At 35.5% G+C, this 26,856-nt stretch overlaps 1 pseudogene; it reads right to left on the reverse strand.

The window, feature by feature from the left end:
• Nucleotides 1-20,200, reverse strand: part of LOC116533357 — a 32,912-nt pseudogene extending 12,712 nt beyond the window's left edge.
• Between the last annotated feature and the right edge of the window lie 6,656 nt (nucleotides 20,201-26,856).

Raw genomic sequence — 26,856 nt, forward strand, 5'->3', positions numbered from 1 at the left:
AGAAACCAAAATGTTAAAAGATAAATTAATCTTCTCTTTTCAGATCTTTTGGAGCTGTGCTATTCTCACCCCTACTGTGACTCTTTCACTTGAAAATTATTCACAACAAAAGGACAAGTCTCTCATTTTTGTGGCCACAGGGAATAAGAGAGATGCTATTTAAATTGTAAAAGTCCTCTTAAAAATGCTTTCTTTGTAATAAAGACAATACTTAAATCTGAAGAAGAATTCCTTTTTACATTTGTTACTTAAAATACTGCACGGTTTCAATTGATCATCTTGATGACTTTCATTATTAAATATGGAATAAATTCCCCTTTTCTCCATTAGGCTATTTAACTTTAATTTTCATAATGTAATGCAGTAGGAAAGGTTAAGGGTTCCTCTCCTAAAACCCAAGTAGAAAATTTCATTCATCTTCTAGGCAAGAATGGCTATAACAAAAGATCAAGTTTCACAGGTGCTCAAGGAAATAGGTTCTAGGAGGCAGCAAAGGACCTAAGGCCCTTTGGAAAGGTTTTCCAGGAATTAAATGTTTTCCATTGTGACTGTTTATTTCCTTCTCCTTCCCCTTGCTAAATACTAACCCTCCAATCCATGAGGGGACATTTTTCCTTCTGGGTTGTAGGGGTGACAGAACTCTACTCTTCTGTCTTGAAACATACCATGCACGAGTGGGGAGAGGTCATCAGAGAGTTGGTCCTATCTCTATCCCTAAAGCCACAATTTTTTTTTCTTAAAGTATGTTCAATAGAAAAAAAAAAAGGGTTCTTTGTCACTGAAGAACTTCAGAGGTTCATGTAGAGCGGTAGTTCTCAAACAACCGTGCAAGGGAATTATGAGCCGGGTTTGTTGAACAAATTGCTAAACCTCAATCTCAGAATTGCTGATTCGGTAGGAATGGGGTGTGGGAAGAGATTGCATTTCTAACAAGTTCCCAGGTAGCTCCTGCTGCTGGTCTGTGGAACACACTTTAAGAGCCACCTTAGAGTTCTAGTAGGTGAGCTGTGACTCACTTGTGTACCTCAAATGAGTTTCAAATGAACTGAAATAGGACCTAATTTTGAGGAGTAGCAAGTGGATCGCAGAGTAGCCAGAGCCAAAAGTCTGTTGCCTGTGGCTGAGATGAGCCTTGTCTGTTTATCCCAGTGTGCCATATTAACATTATTATTTTCTAAATGTGCCATGACATGATAAAATTGGGGGTGCAATCAATTATAGAACCTTAGGTTTCTAATGATTTGATTCTATTGGGAAAAAACTCAGTAGGCACAACTTGTTGTCTTTGAAATACAATATTTAAAATGCTGTAATGAATCCTCCAATTATTCCCCAAACAGTTACACTTTGTAAGAAGAAGAGAAAAGAATGAGAATATTTGTTGAGTAAATTTTTTGTGGCAGGTACTTTGTGGCTAAGTATATATAACTATGTTATCACATTTAGGTCTCACCATAACTTATTGAGGTAGGTATTATTTTGTTCTTCTTCACCTAACTGGGATTTAAAATACATTGTAATTTTCTCAAGGTCACAGAGCTGGTAAGTGGAACCAGAGTTAAATCCAATTATTTCTGATTTGAGATTCTAAGCTCTATCACATTGTCTCAGGGATGAAGCAAATGAAGGGACCCTTTCCTTACATCATCTGAAATGGAATCAGCTTCAGAAACAGTTAAGCCAAGTGGAGGTCATATGTACATTCTCAGTGAAGAGGCCATTAAGGAAAGTATTCCTTTATTGGCTTACCCAACTCAGATACTTTAAGCTTGCAGGGGATTATTTAGCTAGAAGTTTTGAGGATGTGGTTACCATGTCTCTTCATGAATGTGTGTGTATTTCCCTTTGATGTTTAGCTGCAGTTGACACCTGTAGTGTTCCATAATTTATGGCTATAGCATATAGGCCCATATAGTTGATATGAAGTATGATGAACTGGACAGCTAAATGATTATAGGTGAATTTACTCAATAGTGGGTTTGAGTATCAAAGTTTTTGGGTGTTTTCCTACTTTCCACATCTCTTTGTGGAGACTATCCAGAGACCTTTGTCTAGAAACCCTCTCTGATGGCCACTGGGGCCAGCCTTCTCTGTGATTTAGACTCTTCCACCATTTCATGTCTGTACCTTGTTTTTATACCACCTTAATTTCTAATTCACGAACAATCTTTACACTTAATTTGCATTTTTATTTTACGTGGGCCCCAATTAATCACTTGTAACATTAAAAGGGCTCATTAATATCTCTTATTGTGACTCCCCTCACATTTATTCCATTTGCTATTTGCCCCATTTGTAATGGGGTGCCTAAACAGAGGTTTTAACTGATGATACATTGATTATTTCAGCAAGTCTTTTTTCCTTTTAATTTAAAATAAAATGTCACCTACAAATATATTGAATGCATATACAGATTGATAAAAGTACTTCTATTTTACAGAGAAAGCTAAGAGGTAACTGAAAAATCATCATACAAGCATTTTAGCAGATCATGACTAGGAATACACATTACCCAATTTTTTTAGCCACATGTAATAACTTTACACATTAAGGTACCCAAAATGAATGTGTACATTAACACGACACAAAAATATAGTCACTCTACAGTACACACAAATAACATACAAACAAAATTATGGCAAGTAACCAATGCTTAGGTATTCTATCTTACTTAGAAATTATGTAGAATGACCTATTAGCTAACTCAATTTAATATTAAGATTTTAAGTTACCTAAGATCTTAGAAATTATTTGTAAGCTGAAATATTATATCATAATTACTGTTGATATAAAGTTTGTCACAATGATTCAAATTAGTTTTACACAAATTTGTATTTTTTAGAAGCTTAAATACGATGTTGGAGTCATGTTATGAAGTTCATATTAGCTAGTTTCTTCATTAAGAGACAATTTAACTCATAAAAATAAAAAATAAATTTCTGTTTAATTCTGATAAATTAGAGAAGAGACATAGCTCTTAAAAAAATGTAAACATGTTACATGTAAATCCATGTAATCAAACCTTAGTAATGTGATCTTGGATTCTTAAAATATTCCTGAGCTAGCAGCTTCTGTAAGAGGAATTTTTTCTTACATGCTTAGCATACTCAACTTATTAGAAATTCAGTTTCCTTATTGTATTGAGAGTTATGGGAATATTAGAGATACTTGCTTAGACCGTGTTGATAGCTATCTCTATAAACTAATTAGAATGGCACTCATTTAAGAGACATTATAATTTAAATGATTAACTCTACTCTCTGGAGAGAGAAAAACATTTTGTATTTATATAACAAGAGGTCAAGATTTACCTCAATTACAGATACACAGTCAGACACAGAGGCACATAGCGAGCTCAATAGCTAAGTTGTACAACTTCAGCTACGGGTCAAAGGAAAACAGAGAAAAACAAAACAAAACAAAAATCCCTGGCTCAGATCTCAAAGCATTTTCTTCTTCTTAGAGGGTGTGAATTCCTAATTGACTTGTGCTCACAAGTAGACATACAGACAAGCAGACAAATATAACTAACAAATCAGATTTTCTCTTATCTTTCATCCAACTTGGGTGCTTGGGATAACAGCAATCCACCTAAGAAAATTGATTGCTCTCATCAGTTGAGATAACTCACCAAGAGTTAGACCATAAACCAAATTCTCAATCATTGCTGCCATGAATGGGGAATATCTTCTTAGTTGTCTACATACCAGTAAAAAAATAAAACACAAAATCAGTAGAGAGGAAAGAAAAATCCTAGAGAAACTGTCGAAACAAACATCCCAGAGAAATTATCAGCAAAGATAAGCTTCTATTGCCCCTGGGATTCACTGTAGAAGCCAAGAAAAGATGTGCTTGTGTTTAAATAGCCCATGGAGCATGCTTCCCTGGCAGCACAGTTTACATGACTCTATCGGGTCAGTCCAGTTGGGAATCCCAGTGTGTGACCTGCAATAGTGCTAAAGAGTAATTATCGAAAAGGTAAAAACATGACATTGATAGGCATAAGATTTAAACACATGTCAAATATTGTATTTAACTCAATTAATGATGGGATCAATAAGATGTAATGAACAAAGTACATTTACATTGCTGTGAACATAAATCACTTGCATTCCTATGGAAAGAAACTTGTTTTACCATCTAAGTTAACTTCTATCTCTACAGAATCAGTTAAAGACAATCAAAGGTGTACATCTGTATAGAATCCAAAAATCCCCAGAGAGTTTACTAGACCCTGTCCAGCATTCCACTGAAAGGACACTCAGTAATCCTCTCTCGCCCTTTTCCAATTCTATGTCAATTTCTTCTGACACTGGGAAATATTAGCAAACAAAACTTACAGAAATTTATGCCTTTGTGGAGCTTGCAATTTTGTTGGGAAAAATAGACAATACACAGTAGAACTAATGAATAAAGGTATAGAAAGTGTTAAATGCTATGGAAAAAGGAAAAAAGAGAGCAGGGAAAATGAGATTGGAGTTCTGGGTTGTGGAGGGCAGGGCGGAGTATTAGCATGGTCCAGGTGAGGTCCCAGAGAAGGTGATATTTGAACAATGACCCAAAGGGGATGAGGGAGTTAGTAAAAAAATACATTGGACAAGGGTGTTCTGGATGGAGATAGTAATTAAAACAGAGTCCCTAATATGTGACTTGTTCAAAGGACAGTGAAAAGGCTAATGTGGCAGGAATGGGGTAAGTGAGGTGGAGAGGAGGTGATGAAGTCAGGGAAGAAAAGGGCAGCCAGATCATGTGAGGCCTTGTGGACCATTTCAAGGTCTTGGCTTTTATTCTGAGTATTCTACTTTTAGGGTTTTAAGCAGAAGGGTGATATGATCTGACATATGTTTTAAAAGGATTACTCTAGATGTTGTGATGAAAATAACAGATGGTAAGAAGGTGAAAGTAGAAGCAGATAGTCTTACTGGGAAGTTATTGAAGTAAGCCAGGTGAGAGATTAGGGTGGCTTAGGCCAGAATGCTAGCAATGATGGTCATGAGAAATGGCAGACTCTGGATATACTTTAAAGGTAGAGCCCAGAAGATTTGCTGATAGCTTGAATTTTCATATGAGAAAAAGAAAGTAGTCAAAGATGACTATAAGATTTTGGCCTGAGTATATGGAAAGATGGAGTTGCCATCCATTGAGATAGGGGAAAGCTGCAGGTAGATAAGATTTACACATTGTGGAGTATTATAAAAATAGCCAGAGATTGTTTATCCTTTTGCATAAATTTCCTTGCAATGTGACACTGCATCAAGAGATAGTGTCTCTTTCCTCATCCCTTGAGGATTGAGGTATCCTGGCTGACAGACTGCCAGTCTCCAGGCATGTTTGAGAACTCAGCTGACCACAGATGCATGAGATCATCCAGCTGCCCAATATCCAGAGAGGTGTCTGAGAGAGCTCAGCGGAGATCAGGAAAGCCAGCTTAGACCAGAAGAGCTACCCAGCTGACATAGAGAATGATGACATCATGAGTTTAAGTCACTGAGAACCTTAAAACAAATTTATTTTCTCACAGTTCTGTTGACTAGCAGACCGACATCAAGGTGTTGGCAGGGCAGTGCTCCTCCAGAGGGCGCTAGGGAACAATCCTGCCTTACCTCTTTCTAGCTCCCAGTGGCTCCTGACAGTTCTTGGCATTCCTTGTCTTGTAACAGCTTCGCTCTAATCTCGGCCCCCATCTTCTTCATGTGTCTCTGTGTCTTCAGATGATCTTCTTATAAGGATACCAGTTATTTGATTCATGGCCCCCAGATCCAGTTTGACCTCATTTTAACATTTGCAAAGATGTATGGTATTTCCAAATAAGGTCACACTCACAGGTACTGGGAGTTAGGACTTCAGTATTACTTTTTAAGGACACAATTCTACCCACAACAAGTGGTGCTTGTTTTAAGCCAGTATGTTTTAGGGCATTTTATTATACAGCAAACTCTAACTAATAAAGGGAAGAAAAAAGATGACCCCTTCTGAAGAATTTTGCTATACCACAGAGCAGAAAAGCAGGATAATAGCTGGTGGCAAGAAAGGGGATAAATAAAAGTTTTTTAAAGATGTAAGAAATAATAGAATGATATTTGTAAAAGCCAGTATGCTTTGGGGTATTTGTTATATAGCAAACTCTAATAAAGGAAAATAAAGAATTCAAGTTTGGACATGTTAAACTTAACGCTATCTCTTTGTCTGGCCTTACTTTCATTTATAGATTTTTTCCATATTTCACTGAGAAAAGAAAAGGAATCAGAGGAGAATTTTCACCAGCCTCTTACATCCAATTTACCTTTCTGTTTGCATTGACTTTATACACTTTGTCTTCCCATCAGGTACTGTAGGTGAAGTATTTGTGTTCCAGTCTAAGGCCAACCTCATTGTTTATGCACCTCTTGCCTATGTAAGGACTGTACTTCAATCTTTGACCCTTTTTCTTCTCTATAATTATTTATTCCCTCTCAATTAGACAGTCCCATCAGCATACAAATATGCAATTACAAACACCATGCTATTATTTCTTACATCTTTAAAAAACTTTTCTTTATCCCCTTTCTTGCCATGAGGTATTGTCCTGTTTTTCTGCTGTGTGGTATAGCAAAATTCTTCAAAGGGGGTCATCCGTTTTCTCCCGAGTTTTCTTATGAGTCCACTCCAGTCATGCTTTTGCCCTCTTGGCACACACATGCCACTTCACTGAAACTTTCTCAAGATCATTGCTAACCTCTACGTCACTAGTGATTATATCTCAGTTCTTACATTACGTGGCTTAGCATCAGCCTTTGGCATGGTTGATTTCGTTCTCTCATCCTTAAAAAACTTGCTTTACTTGGTTTCCAGAGTACCACATGACTTCCATGTTTGCTCCTCTGCTAGTTTTGCAGAAGTCAAGAACCTTTTTGGTCTGTACTGTGTAAAAGTTTAAAGTCACTTCCTGACTGTATTAGAAAATATAATATTTTACTTCCCCATGTCTGACTGATTTTTTCACTGTTCCTTGTCCATGTACTAGTTGATAGGATTGTGATCCGTTTATATCTCTTCTATGCAATTGGGAAGATAGCAGTATTTAATTGAGGCTACTTTTGAGGATCCAATGTTGTATACATCTAACATTCTTAGGATTATGCCTGTGTTATATGCCCACAATAAATATTAGCTGTTATCTATTATCTGTAGGCAAGTGGAATTCTTAATACTGAACCCACAAATCAGACAGATATATTACCCCAGTCATGAACAGGTTGAATGATCACATGACTCTTCTGTGGAAGGGACTTTTCTTCAAGCCAAAGCTGTGTTTTCAACTGGGGGAAATTTCCTTTCTAGAATTTACACTTACAAAAGTGAGTGGGCTGTTTTGGCTATCCCAGTAATTAGGAAGTACTTCTGGCATTTAGTGTGTGAGAGCAGGGTTTAAAGTCCTGTAATGCTTGAAGAATTATGCCTCTCAAAATGTCAAACATGTCCACATTAAGGAATGTTGTACTAGACCTGATACATGGTCGAGAGTAATTGAGATGTCATACTTTCTGTACTCAGGCAACTATCAAAGCAATGGCAGGAGGGAGGGACTGGGGCATGATGTGTAGTCCCAGTTTCATCACATCAGTAATAAGCTAAAGTACTTCTTAGGAGGGATTGAGGAGTGTTACATTAATGGAGTTCCCTCCACATAGAAAGAGTTGGGAATGGGAAATGAGATTCTTCATGTTAAAAATTGATTGAATGTGTCTTCATATTCAAGCAGACATTTGGCTATGTTTATATTCTTGGGTTATAAGTTTTATAATTGCTCCACTTCTTGGTAAATGTTGAATGTTACTGTAGAGATGTTTGCATGCAGACTAATTTTTTTTTTCTTCAATGAACAACTTGATCTCTTCCTCCCTGTATTCCCAATATATTTCTTTGTTATTTTTGACTTTTTGGAGCTTTACAAAGCTGTATATTGATGTTGATTGCTCTAACTTTATTTTTTGCCTGGAGTATGGCCTGTCTTATGATGTATAGATTCAGAGCTCTTCTATTTTTTTCTTGCATTGTATCTCTTACTAATGACAGTGTTTCATTATTCTGTTTTTGAATTTATGTTTATGTGGGTTCTTTTTAGCTGTATTTTAGATATAGCTACAGGAAAAATTTCTATTTCTGTCCTTGTTTTCCTTGTTAATTTTGGGGATTTCTAAGAATGGAAAGGAAAATTCTGTCAATATGCAACCATATTCTAACTGGGTGATTCTATACATTATTTTAAAGCCATGTTTCAAATTCAAAGCATACAAGGAAACAGAGATAATCAATTTTGAATTCAATTTTGTTGTTTTGGATTTTCTTACCATAAAGTTATGCTTCTTCAAGAGTAATATGTTGAGTTAAAATGAAACGAAATATTTTAACATTTCTGCATCCGTCAAGGAGATAGAAATGTTTTTACACAAATTAAAGTATATAGTAACCATGATGTGGCAAAAAAAAAAAAACAATAATAATAAAAATTTCGTATATAGATTGTGTTGGAGTGATCTTGTATAACAGTGGTTCCCAGACGTGACTGCATGTCAAAAGAAGTAAAAAAGATTAAAATATATATATATATATATATATAAAAATATATGGGAGCCATGTTGGAAGTTCTGAGTTTGTAAGTCTGGGTGGGGTTTAGAAATTTGTATTTTCAAAAAGTGAAGGTCAGGGGCTCATGCCTGTAATCCTAGCACTCTGGGTGGCTGAGATGGGAGGATCAGTTGAGCCCGGCCGTTTGAGATCAGCTTAGGCAACATATTGGTACTTTGTTTCTACAAAAAATTAAAAAATTAACTGGGCATGGTGGCTAAGGTAGGAAGATTGCTTGAGCCCAGGAGGTCAAAGCTGCAGTGAGCTGAAATTGTGCCACTGTACTCCAGCCAGGGTGACAGAGTAAGACCCTTCTCAAAATAAAAAAATAAAATAAAATAAAAATCTCAGATAATTCTATTGTGCTAAAAGGTGTTCAAAAATGCTGTTTCATTAGCAGATATTAGAAATGCTCCCCAGATATAATTGTTCTTTGAGAGAAGTTTTTCACTCTTGCACCAGCAGAAATAGTGGAGAGTGCAGCGAGGATACATTCTGGGAAGAGAAACATTTTTTAGATTTGCTTATAAATCTTTGTGTGTGTGTGTTGGAAAGTCTATGCCATTGGTGGACTGCAAGGCAGTTGAAATTTTCCTTGTAATTATCTATCACAGCTGTGCTCTGTGCTGTGACATAATTTCAGTTGCCAAAGACAGAAACCCAATGTGTGGGTTGGAACAGAAAAATGAGCAACAGCATTTTGAAGGAAAATATGTATAAAATAAAAATGCATTTTTTTTTCAAAAAGCAATGAAATGTAGTTATTTGAAACACATAAGATAGCATGAATAATTTTCCTCTATAGTATTTTCTAATTGGATCTGATTGATCAAATTAGTTTTTTGGTCTCTATGTTCCATTATAATAAATCGGGGTAAAATGTTCTAATGTGAATGTTTTCTTTTTATCTCTAAGAGACCATAAAAAGGGTTCACTTTATTGCAAAGTGCACCTAAAAGATAATTGTGTCACTTTGTACTTTGGGTAAATTGTTCATAAAATGACTTAAAACTGCTTTTAGTGATAAATGCTTATATCTGATGATGCAAGAAAATGGGACATTGTAAGTAGAAAACAAATGGATTAATATGAACTCTTAAAGTTTTTTCTTACATCTGTCATATTATAAAGTGATTTAGTTCTTTAAATGTTGCTTATAAAACATATATATTGTAATTTTGCTATAATGCTTTTCACAAAGCAGTTCTTTTTTTTTTTTTTTCTACAGACTTGACCTTACTTCTTATAGAACTCTATGGAAATCTAATTATGCCTCATATGTTAAACACTTTCTTTTATTTGCTTAAGCAGTAAGGAAATACAGCTTTAAAATGTCTTTTTGGAATGTTACGAGCATAATTGAAGAGAAACCTCTGGAGGCAGGGAGCTATTGAACATTTTCTGGGTGATTTTTTGTTTTAAACTACGGTTTCTGAACCTCTGAGCATGGACTTGACACTAGACATTTAATTATAATATTTTTGACTGTAAACTAAACTGAAGAATAATTATGCTCTTTCTGGTTAAGAAAACTATAATTGTGAAAATCATAACTGTGTAGGTGATTTCTTAAATTTCTATTTATTTTATCTCAGGGTAAAGAAAGAGCAGCATCAGCCTACTTGTTTTGGTAGGAATATATTCCAAAATATTGTTGTAATTGAGAGAAATTAGAATTATATTGCCTGTGTATTAAGTTTTAGAGATTAATATATTTTAGTCTGGAAGGTATTCTAGATTAGGGGTAACTTTATCCCACAGAGACCTGTCTGGAGAAACGTTCTGTTTTTCTAAACATGTATCTTATCTTTTTTTTTTTTTTTTTTTGAGATGGAGTCTTGCTTTGTCGCCCAGGCTGGAGTGCAGTGGCGTGATCTCAGCTCACCGAAACCTCTGCCTTCCAGGTTCAAGCAATTCTCATGCCTCAGGCTGCTGGGTAGCTGGGACTGCAGGAATGTGCCACCATGCCCGGCTAACTTTTTGTATTTTTAGTAGAGACGGGGTTTACCGTGTTAGCCAGGATGGTCGTCATCTCCTGACCTCGTGATCCGCCCACCTTGGCCTCCCAGAGTTCTGGGATTACAGGCGTGAGACACTGTGACCTGCCCTAAACATGTATCTTTAAGAAAGAAAGAGTGTCTTTTTCCTCTAGTGTCCCTTGTCTCCTGATTCCTATGAGTATGTCAATTGTACTTAACCTGAGTCTAAAAGTCACAAAATCTGGAAACTTACCTCCTGCAGTGTCTCTTTTATCTACCTTTGACATGTGCTCCCTCCCAAGCTCTGCTTTTGTCTGCTCTCCAGAGTTTAGGTAGTGGCTTTTTGTATTATGTATGGCTTTTATAGTTTCATCCTTCATTAGGATCTTGGTCCATTCATCACCATTTAAAAATTTCTTCATCTTTCTTGAAATCTTCATTCTTATCTAATTTGCATAAGTTGGAATACCTTCTTGTGTAATTTCCTCAGAAAGGACACTTGGTGACATGTTTTCTTTTTATGTTGGTTTGTCTCAGTTCAGAAAAAATTCTTCAGTCCTGTTTTTGATAAATTGCATCTTTTCTAATCATTCCTACTGATTATTTTTAGAAAAAACAAGACTTTTTAGTTTAAATTTCTATATTTTCTTCTTTTTGCTTTCATCCTTTTCATTTATTTCTTAACCTTTTTCCTCTGCATTCTGTGAGATCATTTTAAGTTTACACTTCTCATCACTTATTCTATTTTCCTCAGTATCAATTCTGTAGTTTTAAAATTACCACTAAAGTAATATTTTATTTCTATTTATTTCCTCTTCCTATTCCTTTAAAAAACTAACATTTACATTTTATCCTTTTACATCCTTTTAGCCATATTTACTTTTAATTTCATTTTGCTTTCCCTATTCAGATTTTGGTTTCTTTTTCATAGAATTTGTGACTTTTCAATTGTTTATAAAAGTGGAATTATATTAAACATTTTCCTTCAATTCCTATTTGTAACTATCTTTAAAGGAATGCTTCTTTTTTTCTTTTTAAATATGTTGTACTCCTATACTTGTTTTTTAGTATATGTGCTTAAGCCCATTCTATTTTTTCTGCTTCTATTCTTTCTTAAAATAATAGAAAATGTCATTTATAGAGTACCAGCTTCAGCTTAGACACAGTAATGGATATTTCCATGCGTTAATTATCAGCATTTCCATTTAATAAGTGAGAAAGCTGAGGCTTAGAGTGGAGAGGCTAGAATTAAAACTCATGTCTACGTGGATTGAAAGACTGTGCTTTCTCCATGATCCCTGGAACGAGTGTTCTTTCGTAAAGGATACTTACAACGAGTCAAAATGCTTGGATCACACTTAGCTAACTTGATGCTAGTTGAATTCCATATAGATTTCCCAAAGAAACCAAGTGACTGTGCAATTATGAGTCTAATTCCTAGTATTCAGCAGTCTTCTGTTTTTGCTGGACTGACTGAAATGTAGGATGTTCTTTTACCACTTCTACTTAAACGAAAATTAGCACCAGGAGCCACTGCAAAACCTGTATAGTTACCTAGGCTCTTTACTTGTCTCTTCTTGAAGCACTTTACTAGTGGGATCTATATTACCCCAGAGGCAAATAATAACAGCTACCTTTTCTGTTTTTTAAGTTGTTGTTTATTACAGTTGGAATTGAGATCTGATCTGTTTCTACAGAAATATAAACTGAAGGGAGCACTAAGGAGCATAACTCTGGCTGCTTCAAAATGCAATGTCCATTCCACATGGAGTGGCTGCTCATTTTTACTTAGCTTATACAGCCCCTGCATTTTCGAGTGAGTGGCTGACAAAGTATCTTCTTAGGATAGGCAGTTTATTGTTTCTAGTTAGCAAAGTATTCATGAGTCATAAATTGTATTCCTCAATAAGTCTGATCAGTGATATAGGTAAAGTATAGTTATGAAAAAGGTCTCCTGGTTGATAGCAATAAGTTGACTAGCAATGTTAATTTTTGAATTTGTTTTCGTTTAATCTCTCTATTTCTTTCTCCTTTTGTGTGGTGTGGTGGTGGTGGTGGTGGTGGTGGTGGTGGTGTGTGTGTGTGTGTTTGTGTGTATGTTTAATAGATAGAAAGGTTGCATCAAGGATGAACGGTACTTTTTTTTCTTTCCTGATATAAGGTTTTGCTATTGCCCAGGCTGGAGTGCAATGGCACGATCATAGCTCAATGGCTCACTGCAGCCTTGACCTTAGATTTGTCCTTTTTGTTGTGTTTATTTTTTCTATTACCTTTACCCTAATCTAGGCCCTCATTATCTTAAGGGCCACATAACTTTATTTTTTGCCTCTGATATCTTTTCTTCTTTATCAGCCATGCATCCTAACAGCCTTCTGTCTAATCTACCATGAATCCTACCACTACTTTCTCCTCCAACACCCAATTCCTGAAGCACTCTTATATCATCCTCATATATAAGTGTCTATGGTTGATGTGCATTGGTTACAGCAACATGCACCAGGTAGTCTTCTTAGACCTAACTAAACATTCAGACTTACTTAGACTTAGACTATCAAAGGCTGTGTTAATACCAGCCTACTCAAAAGGAGTAGGAAGGCACGAAGATTGCCACATGGCAGCATCAGGTCTTTCTTTCTCCCCCACCCCCGCTTCTTTTGTTTTAGAGACAAAACCTCACTATGTTGCCCAGGCTGGTCTTGAACTCCTGGGCTCAAGGGATTCTCCTGGCTGAGCCTCTGTAGTAGCTGGGATTACAGGCATGCACCACCATGCCCAGCTGGGTCTTTCTTTCCTGAGGGAGTTATTATAGCAGTCCAATAGCTAAGAGGCAAGAGAACTATCTGGCTTAGAAGTCTTCAGTTATACACTGCCTTTCAACAACCCTCAGGCATAGCTTCCAAGGTTCCTGCGAGGACATGCCTGTTACAAGAGTCACAACATTTAGGGAAGTTGAAAGTATGGCATCCACATCAGTTCTTTATAGTTTATAGTTCTTCATCATTCAGGGTCATTTTTACTATAAGCAATGTTATGAGGCAATACAATTAATATTCTATCCTTATTGGGTTATCAGGAGAAAAGAAATAGCAACTCAATTGATGATTAGCATCTCAAGCAGAAGGGGAAATAATTTTGTTAACTCTTTGTCTGCAAATTACAATTAAGGTGGAACTTTCTGATTCATTATTGAAGCCTTTTAATGCTCTGCCCTCCCTGCCCCATTTATTCAAACCTCTTTCCCAGTGATCCCCAGATAGCCTCCTCTGACTGTCACATAACATAGTAAGATCCTAAAATACTTTCTTCATCGTATTCTGAAACTCAGAGTCTGGTGTGATTCCAGGCAAGAAATAGCTACAAAATAGATCAAAAGTTATAATCAAAGTTATAAGAGATATTCTAAATTGATGGCTTGATACTGATGTAAACTAAACGTAGAAGAAAACAGAATTCCCCTTTGACTTGTTGATGGATTCAGAGAGCACCATTGCAGAACTTTTTTTGTGGGTAAAAAAACTCACAGCTCAAAGTTAAAAAAAATCGCCTTCAACCAAAACATCTAACAGTAGAAATCTTACAGAAAAAGCACAGTGATAACATAAAAATCAAAGTTGAACCATAAAATCGTTTAGGTTTCAGAACTGCAGGAAAGACTTATTTCCCAAAGTAGAAGCAGGGAGCAGTGAGGCCAAACAGAGAACATGGAATATGAGGTGTTAGGAGACAGGAGACTAAGAAAGAGGTTCAGGCTGTCTGGTTGATGACTCCTAGCAAGTGAATTAACTTTTCTGTGCCTTAGCACATGTCCATGAATATACATAGTGATAGTTTCCCATTATTTACCAGAAGTAATATAGTTAGGATTAATGAGGTGGTACTGCGAAATGTCTCAAGTTATATAGAAGAGAAATTCAACAGAAATGTCTGGTGTTTTAATATTTTCCACTGGATATCAGAGGGTAGAGCAAGAAGGAGATGATTAAAATAAAGCTGCTTTTAATTGTGACTACATAGGCCAATTAGAACAGACAGTAACAATTTTTCATGAATTTGGGCAATATAAATAGGCAATTAAATTAACTCAGGGAAACCTGTATTATTTCATTCTTCAGTAGAATAATTTTGGATATAAGTGATTCTTGTAGTTGCTCCCCCGCTTTCTACATATTTTTGTGTGAAAGAATCATGAGCAAATACTCAGTCCCTTTTTTAGGCAAAAGACTAAGCATTTAAAAATTACATTTTGTACAAACAATACTGGACAAAGCCTATTTCATAATAAATAACAGAATAGAAAATTTCGTGAGCTGCACATCTGATACTTGTGTTGCCAAGGTAAACTCCAAATCAGATGGACAAGTTGAAAGACATGTGCTCCCTAAACAAATGTCCAACCTAAAATATACTCCAAGTTAAAAGGTGCATTTTAAATATGCACTTGATACATTATCATGTGTGTTTTTGAATGGAAGTTAGGAACTGATAACCCTCCTTTCTAAAATAAATATATATTTTTCCAATTAATAAAAGCATAGGAAAGAGTGATACTTTATATGGTGTTTAACACTTATCAGCTATAGTCCAAGGAAGTAATAAGTCCAGCTTTCTTTCTGAGGAAACTTGGAATCCTGTGATTCTCTCTCTTGCTCACATCAGCCTTAGTAAGTAAAAGTAATAGAGTAGAAAGGAGTGCTTCCCAGACTGCATTTAGTTAGACTGTGTAATTTATTACTAAAGGAGGTCATCAAGCCAGTTATAACAGCCGGATTCAAAATGAGGTTGGGAGAATTTTATAGCCAATGACATTTATATAGTCAAGTAAGTGACTTAAGAGTTTTATGTTTTAAGTCATAAGATCATACTTCAGTTCATAAAATATTAAACCATAGAGTTAGAAAGAACTTTTTTATTGCAAAATATCCTTGGAGACTTTTGATAGAGATCACTTCTGGTGGCTTGTGATAGACAAAAATGACCTAACAACAGCAAAATAGGAATGGTATTTGATGGCAAGTCCAGTATTTATATAACACCACAACCAAACACAACAAGGAAAATGTTCAGCAGAATTTCAACTTCTGCCTGACTCTGTTGAAATAGTGACAAAATAGCTGATTGAAAAAGATAAAAATTTAGTTGAACAAATTATTGATATTATGGAGACATAACAATCTTGCTTTTTGTTGATTTCAGCTTAAAAAATAGGAGTTCAAGTAAACTTGCTTGGATTTACATATAACCTAAATGCGTCCAAATAGTAACAAATTGATTTAATTTTTAATAATTAAAAATTTATTGGTGGAGCGGGAGGCATTCAGATACAACTTTTTAGTTAGGATTTTTTCATGGTCCTTCGCCTAATTAGACCTATAATGCAATGGTTTCTTACTCAGAGTAAGTGGATTAACCAGGAATTCAATAATTTTAATTCCACTGCAATACCATTTAGTTCTCAGAACTCCTTATTTTTACGGAAGGGTAACATATTTTCCAGGCTCAGAGACTGTGAAAATTAAAGTGTTGCTCTTGAGGCAGGAAAGCTTTTATCTTGACATTAACATTCAAAAGTCTTGCTTTTTAGTTGTACCTTAGATATAAAAAAGTTGTGGACCAAAATTTGTAATGTGTGAAACTGTATAATGTATGTTAGTTTGATCTTATGATATATACCAATAGTCTGTGATCTACACTTACGAAGGAGCAGTAGACTTGGAATAATTCTTTTGAGTTTCTTTCATGTTTAGGTCCTGCTCTCCATTTGGAGTATGGAGGCTTTTAAGCAGAGGCATGAGGCTGATTCTTCATAATATTTTCTACATTCGCTTTTTATATGTTACCTATATTGCTTATTTTCTGAAATCAGCTCTCAAGTATGTAAATATGTGATCTGCTGACTTGATTTAATGCTGGGCAGGAATAGAGATGATGATAGTAGAAACACAGAGCTTTAAAACTGGTGTTTGAACTTACAGAGTGTAGGAAGGTAGTTACCTTAGGCTAGGAGGAGAAGGGAGAAGAAGATATTGGTCAAAGGCTACAACATTTCAGTTATACGAGAGGAATAAATTTCAGAGATCTATTATATATCATGGTAACTATAGTTAATAACAGTGTATTGTAAATGTGTCCTCTATGATCAGGAACAAGACAAAGATGCCCACACTTCTCATGTCTATTCAACATAGTTCTGGGAGTCCTACTCAGAGCAATTAGAGAAAAAAAAAAGCAAGAGAGAAAAAAAAAAGAAGGCATGCAAATTGGAAAAGAAGAAGTTAAATTGTCACTATATACAATGTGTTGTATAATTTACAATTTCTATATATATATAGAAAGCACCAAAGACTCCACCAAAAAACTCTTAGAATTAATAAACAAATTTAGTAAAGTTTAAGAATACAAAACCAATGTACTAAAATTAGTAGCATTTCTATACAGTAACCATGAGCTATCTGAAAAAGAAATTAAGAAAACAATTCCATTTACAGTAGTTACAAAATAACAAAATACTTATTCTAAACCAATGCATAACCTATATTTATATTCCAAATTAAAAATGCATTCAAAAAGTACACTTGATACGTTATAGCATGTGCTTTTGAATGAAAGTAATGAACATCCAATAAGAACTGACAACCTCCTTTTTAAAATAAAGAGTTTTTTCAATTAATAAAAGCATAGTGAAGAGTGATATTTTATATGGTGTTCAATATTTATCAGCTATAGCCACAAGGTTAAATTTTATCCAAGAAAAATATAAACATTGATGAAAGAAATTGAAGAAGGCACAAATAAATAGAAATATATCTCATGTTAATGAATTAAAATAATCAATACTGTTAAAATGTCCATAATTTCACAGAAATGGAAAAAACAGCCCTAAAATTCATGTAGATCTACCAAAGACCACAAATATTAAAGGCAATCTTGCTGCAAAAAGAATAAAGCTGGAGGTATCAGACTGTCTGACTTTAAAATATACTACAAAATTATAGTAACCAGAACAGCATGGTACTTGCATAAAAACAGACATGTAGACTGATGGAACAGAATATAGAACCAAGAAATAAAACTATGCATTGGTCAGTTTGTATTTGACAAAGAACACAGAATGGAGAAAGGACAGTCTCTTCAATAAATGGTGTTGGGACAACTGGATATACATATGCAGGAGAATGAAATTAGACTCTTATTTCACACCCTATAGAAAAATCAACCCCAAATGAATTAAAAAGTTAAATATAAGACATGAAAGTGTAAAACTTCTAGAAGAAATCATAGAAGAAAAGCTCTATGACATTGGTCTCGGCAATGATTTTTTTGGATTTGATGCCAAAAGCACAGGTAACAAAAACAAAAATAGGCAAATGGAATTACATCAAATTAAAATGCTTCTGCACAGCAAAGGAAACAATCAACAGAGTGAAGAGACAAGTTATGAAATGAGAAAAAGTATTAGCAAATGATACACCTGGTAAGGGGCTAATATCCAAAATGTTTAAGGAATTTAAACAACTCAATAGCAAGAAAGCAAATAACCCAATTAAAAACTGGACAAAGGACTGGATAGACATTTCCCAAAAGAAGACGTACAAATGGCTGACAAGTGTATGAAAAGATGCTTGATATTACTGATCATTAGGGAAATGCATATTAAAACCACAATGATACCCTACTTCACATCAGTTAAAATGGCTATGATTAAAAAAGAAAAAAGCCGGGTGCGGTGGCTTAAGCCTATAATCCCAGCACTTTGGGAGGCTGAGGTGGGCAGATCACAAGGTCAGGAGTTCAAAACCACCCTGATCAACATGGTGAAACCCTGTTTCTACTAAAAATACAAAAATTAGCCAGGCTTGGTGGCATGCGCCTGTAATCCCAGCTACTCAGGAGGCTGAGGCAGGAGAATCACTTGAACCTGGGAGGAGGAGGCTGCAGTGAGCCGAGATTGTGCCACTGCATTCCAGCCTAGGCAACAAAGCAAGACTCCATCTCAAAACAACAACAACAAAAACCGTAACAAGTGTTGGTCAGGATGTGTAGAAAATGGAATCCTTGCATACTGTTGGTGGGAATGTAAATTAGTATAGCCGTTATGAAACACAGAATGGAATTTCCTCAAAAGATTAAAAATAGAATTATCATATGATCCAGCGATCCCACTACTGGGTATATATTTAAAGGATATGATATCAGCATGTCAAAGAGATGTCTACACTCCTATGTTCATTAAAGCATTCTTCATAGTAGCCAAAGTTTGGAATCAATCTAAATGTCCATCAGTGGATATGTGGATAAAGAACATGTAGTATGTACACAATGGAATATTATTCAGATTTAAAAAATAAGGGAATTCTGTTATTTGCAACCATGTGGATAAAGCTGGAGGACATTGCATTAAATGAAATAAGCAAGGCAGTGTAAGACAAATAACTGCGTGATCTCAGTTATATGTGGCATCTCAAAAAGTTGGCATCTCAAAAAGTTGGAATCTCAAAAAGTTGAACTCATAGAAATAGAAAATAAAATGGTTGTTACCAGGGCTGGGCAGGGGAGAGGAGCAGGTGGGGGTTTGAAGTGATGTCAGTCAAAGCCTACAAAATTTCAGTTAGATAGGAGAAATAAGCTCAAGAGATCTATAGTATAACATGGTGACTGTGCTTAATAACAATGTATTATATTCTTGGAAATTGCTAAAAGAATAGATTTTAAGTCTCTCCTTCCACAAAAAGGAAAAGTAAAGAAAAACTGAAAGCTAGCCATCATATACCTTTCTCTTGCCTTAGGTGTTAATTTATTTATCATAACAGAGATTGTAGTTAATTTTGAACCTTTTATAGGAACTCTTTGTACTTCTGCTCACATGTGACCAATTATTTCCGAAAGTGGGCAGGAAATTTGAAAATATGACCAGCTGAGTTATAATGACCAGATCTTGAAGTAGCCTTTAGGCATGTGAAGTTTATTGACCACATCCGCTATATCTTTAGAGGTAATAGGTTCAGTCAATCTAAGCAACAGCTTGTCATGAGCACAAAGAATAGAGTGATGCTTTTAAACTGTACTGTGCATACAAATCACCTAGGAATCTTATTAAAATGTAGATATTCTGCTTCATAGGTCTAGAATGAACACTGAAGCTCTGAATTTCTTTTTTTTTCTTTTTCCGAGATAGGGTCTAGCCCTGTTGCCCAGTCTGGAGTGCAGTGGCATGATCGTGGCTCACTGTAGCCTCCATCTCCCCAGCTCAAGCGATCCTCTCATCTCAGCCTTTCCAGTAGCTAGGACCACAGGGTGCAATTTTTGTATTTTTTGGTAGAGACTGGGTTTCACCATGTTGCCAAGTAAAGTCTTGAATTCCTGGTCTCAAGCTATGTACTTGCCTCTGCCTCCCAAAGTGATGGGGTTACAGGTGTGAGCCACTGTGCCTGACCAAAACTCTGAATTTCTAACAAGTTTTCAGATGTGGGTAGAGCTTCTAGCTTGGGCTTAAGATCGAATAGAAAAAAGCTAGCTAACTGTCTGACCTTTGCATCTGATTCTCCCTTCTTGGCTTTTTCGGCCTCATCCTCTCTCTGACTGATTTCCAGCCCCACAACAGCTGGATGTGCAGGCATTCTTTCGGTCTTCTTAGTACTGTGCCAAAGATCGTATGTGCTGATATTGAGAATCCATACCCTGCAGCGCTTAAAGTGAAAGACTCTTACTAGTCTTAGAGCTGTCATTTTCTTCCCCGAGCTATGTGAATAGTAGCCTCAATATCTTTTATTTGTCTTTGTATACATAGATCCAGAATTCTGTTTGTCTCATTCTATGATTATTTTGTGAAGTAATATCAGAATTTAGAGCCTTTTATAAAGTAGATGACTGAATCTATGTTGAAAATATGGTTTACTCAAACAGTTATAGTTTAATTTAGAGATAAAAAGGAATCATTTGATTTAAAATGGATATTATTGGGAATATGGACAATATCATTGAAAGTTACTATTGAGTGGAAGTTTACGATTTCAGGGAAATGTCAATCACATCTAAACATACTTGTAAAGGAGAAAAAAAAAAACACCCTGGAAAATCATTCTAACCACAAGGTGGCAGTATAATATACATAAAAAGGAATTTCAAATGAAATATGATTTCAGCCAAATCTCTGAGGAAATGATTGTCAAAATAAATAGCATTTCCTAATGCAGTGGTATGCAGAAATGCCTCAGTGAAGATTCTTATTTGTGGCATCCTGGAATAACCACACTTTAAATTGTAAGCTATGTAAATTGGGCATTTTCCTGGGTCTTCAGTTTACATTTGCAGAGGACAATTTTGGATTTAAAAACAAATCTGTAATGTAATATTTTTTATTTATTTTGGTTCAATTTAATCAACAGGATTATATATTACATGTAACCATTTCCAAGATGCGAACCCTAGAAGCTTTGACAAGTTCTTAACTCCACATGATTTGCTTAAACTGCCTTTTTGAATGAAGAATGTTTATTAAAAGTTTTGAAAATGTTTTAATGTTCCACTCTTTGTGACACTATACTACTTAAAAAAATCTTGAAAATATATCTCATTTTCTTTAGACTTTTTATCTTAGTCATGAACACAACTGTATTGTATACTAAAAATTAGATGGATTGTGCTATGAGCACCCTGCCAACAGTTCATTGGAAAGTTGAGATTCAGTTTACTTAAGCAATGTCCAGTAGAAAAGTGAGATAAATATTGGAAAAGACTCAAGGGTATCCAGATGAATAAGATTCACTTTTCCTTTTGGAAAAGGATTGGAAAGATCATGCTTGGAGATGATAAGAGAATTCCACCAAGAACAAGACATGTGGATTAAATTATTCATCTGTTCCAGCTCTTTAAATAACTTTCCATGAGGTGAAACTGTGGTCTCTACATATTCAGAACCTCCAAATGCAAGCTACAAGCAGACACTTTTGGCAGCAAATTGGGGATGGAAAAAAGAAAAATGTTCTGGTTTGGGTAATGGGTGAAATTTCTTCGCATTTCCCTGTTGGCAGAATGCCTGCATGTCAAGCTGTTGTAGGGCTGGAAGTCAGTCAGAGAGAGGATGATGTCAAAAAGCCAAGGAGGGACACCTGGGCAGATGTGCTCTGGGTCTGGCTCAAGTGTCCCCTATGCAAAGCAGTAGGGACTGTACTTTTGTTTGTTTTAGACCTTACTGAATATTTGGGCAGCATTATGTAAATCTTATATGTCTAAATATAAGTGAGATTCTCTTAGAATCAGTGTGCAGAATCGAGTGAGCAGGGAGCAGTCTTTTTGGAATTTATGAATACCAGAGACTTCAGGTTTATGAAGTCTGTCACACTAGGATGCTCCTTCAATTACTCCTTTTGAAATAACAAAATACTGTTTGAAAAAGTTCAAACAATCTTCATCAATGTGACATTAGGATGCTTACAATGGTTAGCTAACAGACTTAATAAATATAAGGAGGGAAAATTTTAACATAGGCTTAGTAAATCTTCCAGGGGATGTAATGTCACAATCAGAAGTTTATGTTGGTGTGAGCTTGAAACCACTGACAGGGACAGGGAAGTGCTAAAGCCACAGTGTGTTATTTTGTGGAGTTGTATTACGTTAGTGCAGCAATGATATAGTTAATGCAGCAATGGAGCCATCAAAACGCACACACATTTACATACAAACATAAAGACATAAGTTAAAAACTGAATTCAGTATATGAGGGATCACATGTCTGAGTAAAACCATCATTGTCATTTAGTTTACTATTACTGTCACATTCAGAAAAGGTGTCTTTTCTTGACCAAAAAAATATAATCTAGTGGCGAAGTTAGTCTTGCCAAATTAACTTGAAAAAATAACTAATACAAATTTTATTATTTTACCTTCCCAATTTAGTTAACAAGGTTAAAGCAATAATTTAAAAAATAGGCTTAATTAAACATCAAAATTATTGTGGCAACAGACCTGTACCTACAAGGCTCCTATCCTTGAGGATACCCATATAGGAATACACGCAGCATGTGATGGACAAGTATACCACTTTGTATCCTTATCATTTTGCCTGGGTAAACAAAATGTCTTGACAACCGTGGATACTAATCTATGACCTGGAGTGGCAGCAGAAACCACTGTTCTGTTTCTAAACAATCACAAATTGACGCTTCAGCATTATAACCAGGGATTAAGGGGACTCACATCAGGCCAAAGACATTCAGGATTGGGCAAAAAGACACAACATTTCCTGCGGTTTCCATCTACCTTTTCACATTCAGAAAACAAGTATCATGTAAATGGAATCAACTAATGTTAAAAGATCAACTAAAATTTCACATACCTTCCCTACAAAAAAGCAAGACTGTATTTCTGACCGAAGCAATCAGGAAAGTCAAACTCAGAGATAACACTAGGAAGAGGAGTTATGCAGGGAATAGGAGTGGACATAGCAACTTGGAACACCAAGAGATTGTTTTTCTAACAGTGGCTGACACAGTGGGAGCATCGGGTTAGATGTAGCTGCCCTAGATGTGGGCCCAATTCATTCCAACACCAATTCATATACAATTCAGTCACCTCTGAAGTTTAAAATTTATTTTCTTCTGGAATTGCTAAGATAACTTGTGATAGGCTTTGAATTGGCTAAACGAAGCATAATGACAGTAGGAGTTACTTACTCTGATTACAGAGGGGAGGCTAACTGACCACTGTACAAGCAGGGGTAGAGCACTTTTATGTGGGAAGCAGCTAGTAATTGCCTGGTCCAGCCAATGCTCTTCCCCAGCCTGTGGATTGGGCAAGGAGATGAGAACTCCTATGCTGTCGGTTAGGGGTGAAGAAGCCCCAGAGTCACACTGGGGCCAATAAGCTACTGCTGTTCCAATGAGGCCCCAGGAAGATAAAGGTTATAGCTGTAGGCTCTGGCAACACGGAATGGATGGAAAAATCAGAGAGCAACACTTACTGACAATTTGAGGTATAAAGACAATGGGAAAATAAGCTTGTTTCCTAGATAAGGAAGAGTCTGCCAGGATTGTCACCATTTTCTTATGGTGGGACTCATGCTCCTCTTCCTTACTTTCTTGGGAAAGAAAAAATATGTGACATTTCTTCTCAATGAGTGTTGCTTAAGACATAATTAATTCCCCAAAATAGAAATGTAATAGACAGTAAATATATTTGTATAATGTTGAATAAATGATTTTTGAATTAAATGAAATTAAGCATAATTCAGAAATTCTCTATATTTCAGATTTTACTTGACTGTAGCTTTTAGTACTTTGTTTCTTTACTTCACCCATCATGAGTAGTTAAAAACATATAAGGGCTGAGGGAAAAAATTTCAATTTAAATGAAACTTTCTGGCAGTCTTTTAACATTTGATTAATTTATTGAGGTTTAATTTTTATGCAATAAAAATACACCTGTTTTATTTATTTATTGTTAAAATTTTGCATTTCCATAGGCTTTTGGGCAACAGGTGATATTGGTTACGTGCGTAAGTTCTTTAGCCATGATTTGTGAGATTTTGGTACACTCATCACCTGGGCAGTATATACTGAATCCAATTGGTTGTCTTTTATCCCTCATTCCCCTCCCACCCTCTCCCCTGAGTCCTCAAAGTCCATTGTATCATTCCTATGCTTTCATCCTCATAGCTGAGCTCCCACTTATCAGTGAGAGCATATCATGTTTGGTTTTCCATTTCTGAGTTGCTTCCCTTAGAATAATAGTCTCCAGTTCCATCCAGGTTGCTGCAAATGCCATTAATTTATTCATTTTTATGGCTGAGTAGTATTCCATCATATATATATGTATAGATATATATAGTGGATAAAGAAATTGTGCTGTGTGTATATATATACGATATATATATATATCATATGATATGATATATGTATCATCTATATATTGACTGATGGGCATTTGGGCTGGTTTCATCCATATTTTTGCAACTGCAAATTGTGCTGCTATAAACATGCATGTGAAATATCTTTTTCATATAATTACTTATTTTCCTTGGTAGATACCCAGTAGCAGGATTAGTGGGATTGCTGGATCAAATGGTAGTGCTACTTTTAGTTCTTTAAGGAATCTCTGCACTGTTTTTCATAGTGGTTGTACTAGTTTACATTCTCACTAGCAGTGTAGAAGTGTTCACTTTTCACCACATCCAAGCTGCCATGTATTATTTTTTGATTTTTTAAATTATGGCCATAAAAGATACCTGTTTTAATTGTACAGTATAGGTTTTAAGAATTTATATATATATATCAGTTGCATCCCAATCAACATACAGAATATATGCAGAACTCCAAAAAGTTTTCTTGTGCTCACTTGCAATTATTCCCACTTAGTTTCTGTTGGAGGCAACCACTAATCTGCTTTTTGTCACTACTTTTACCTATTTTAGAATTTCATATAAAAAAGGTTGTATGAGATGTACTCTTTTGTGGTTGCTTTCTTTTGCTCAGCATGATGTTTTTGAGGATCATTTATTGTTTGCATGCATCAGTAGTTTGTTCCTGTTTATCGCTGAGTAGTATTCCATTGATTGAATGTTCATTGAATATTCATCACCGTTGCTTATTCTTTAACCTGTTGAGGGACTTTGAAGTGTTTCCAATTTTTGGCTACTATGAATAAAGCTGCTGTGAACATTTGTGTGCAAGTCCTTGTGTGGATATATTCCAATTTTTTCTTGGATAAATACCTAGGAGTAGAATTTTTGAGTCACCTGGTGAATATGTTTAATTTTATAAAAAATTCTGGCAATCTTTTTGTTTTTGTAAAGGGGAAACCTTTTGTAATTTATCTGCTTTTCATTGTGTTTATATGTTCGTAATCAAGTTGATTTTTTTTGGGGGGAATCCAAATGTGGCTATTTCATTTATTGTCAACCATGCTGGCATAGAAATATAGACATGGCATTTAAATAAGGGAAAAAGTCTCTTTTTCCCAAACTCTTTGGTTAGATGATGTGGTTAACCTGCATAAGGCTTAAATGAACTGAGACATATATAGAGCTTTGCATAGTTCCTGGCACACAGTTGATGTTCAATGGATGTCAGTTGTTGTATTTGTTATCTGAGTTTATTTATAAGTTAGGTTGGGAGAGAATATGTGACCCAAGTGCTGTAGAAGTTAAACTGTGGCTTTGTACTATACTGTAAGCATCTTTCCTGAAAAGCTTAGCTCACAACGGTGGTAGCTTAGTCATCTGCATTACTGGCTAATCATGTGTATTCATGTACACTAAATAGATGAAAACAAGTTCAGAGTATTAAAACACAGAAAAAGAATCCAATAATGTTACAAACTGCAAAATGCAAAAATAAAACAAGAGCAGAATCACTAGGTGGAAAATTATAATAATAAAGCTGAATAGGTACTTTTCTAAAGATTTCCCAATAGCTCCTTGCCCCAGCTTTCTAAAATAAGATAATTTTGTTAAAATCTACCTTTAACTTAACTGGGTCAACTTTGGTGCTTAACTCTTTAGTCTGATGAAAAAACCATGCTGACAGCATACAGCAAACTTGATTTTTTTTGTCTTTTTTTTTTTAATGCACTTATCTTTAATACTTCTTAATCAGTGGATAGCACTATTAAATCCAGAGGTAGAGAGGAAAAATTCAAGTTTATAAAGAATTTGTGTCTTAAAAACAAAGGGAAACACTTTCTGTAATGTGTATTTTACTCAGAACTATGCATCGCTTAGTTTGGTTCTTTGGCAAACAGTCTTTGAGAACATGCTGCTGATTGACAAACTTGGATGGTTGCCCAAGGTAGTGTGAGCAAGCTCTGTTTCCAGTAAAACAGAGTTATGTGGGACACTTCTAATTTTTAGAACAGCTGAAGACCTTCTATGTAATTAGTTTTCATTTTTGATGAGAAATTAAGGTGACATTCAACTGAGTTGGTAGAGGTAGGTGTAGCGATTGTGTCCAAAATAAAATCAAATTAAGATCAAAAGGACTACAGTGGTTAACGGCCTCATTAACCAAGTGCTGTGTGAAAAAGAGTTTGTTTCTGTAGTGAATTTCACTGAAGATTGTCAGTTGCTAAAATGCACACAGTCTCTATCAGTGTTTTTCAGCTACAAAATCTAACTTAAAGTTGGAATAATTAGGGTATAGAAGGATCCAGGCCACCAGGAACCAGGGTGTGATCTGAGATATTCATAAAGGAGAAAGCATGAGAAGATATAACTCTTAATTGAATGAATAGTCTCAACCTGCAAGTGAGAAAGGCAGGGTAGACCTTGAGCAAGTGGAAA

Source organism: Sapajus apella, unplaced genomic scaffold (assembly GCF_009761245.1).
Source record: "Sapajus apella isolate SASKATOON/1434 unplaced genomic scaffold, GSC_monkey_1.0 scaffold81, whole genome shotgun sequence".
Taxonomy (NCBI): Eukaryota; Metazoa; Chordata; class Mammalia; order Primates; family Cebidae; genus Sapajus; species Sapajus apella.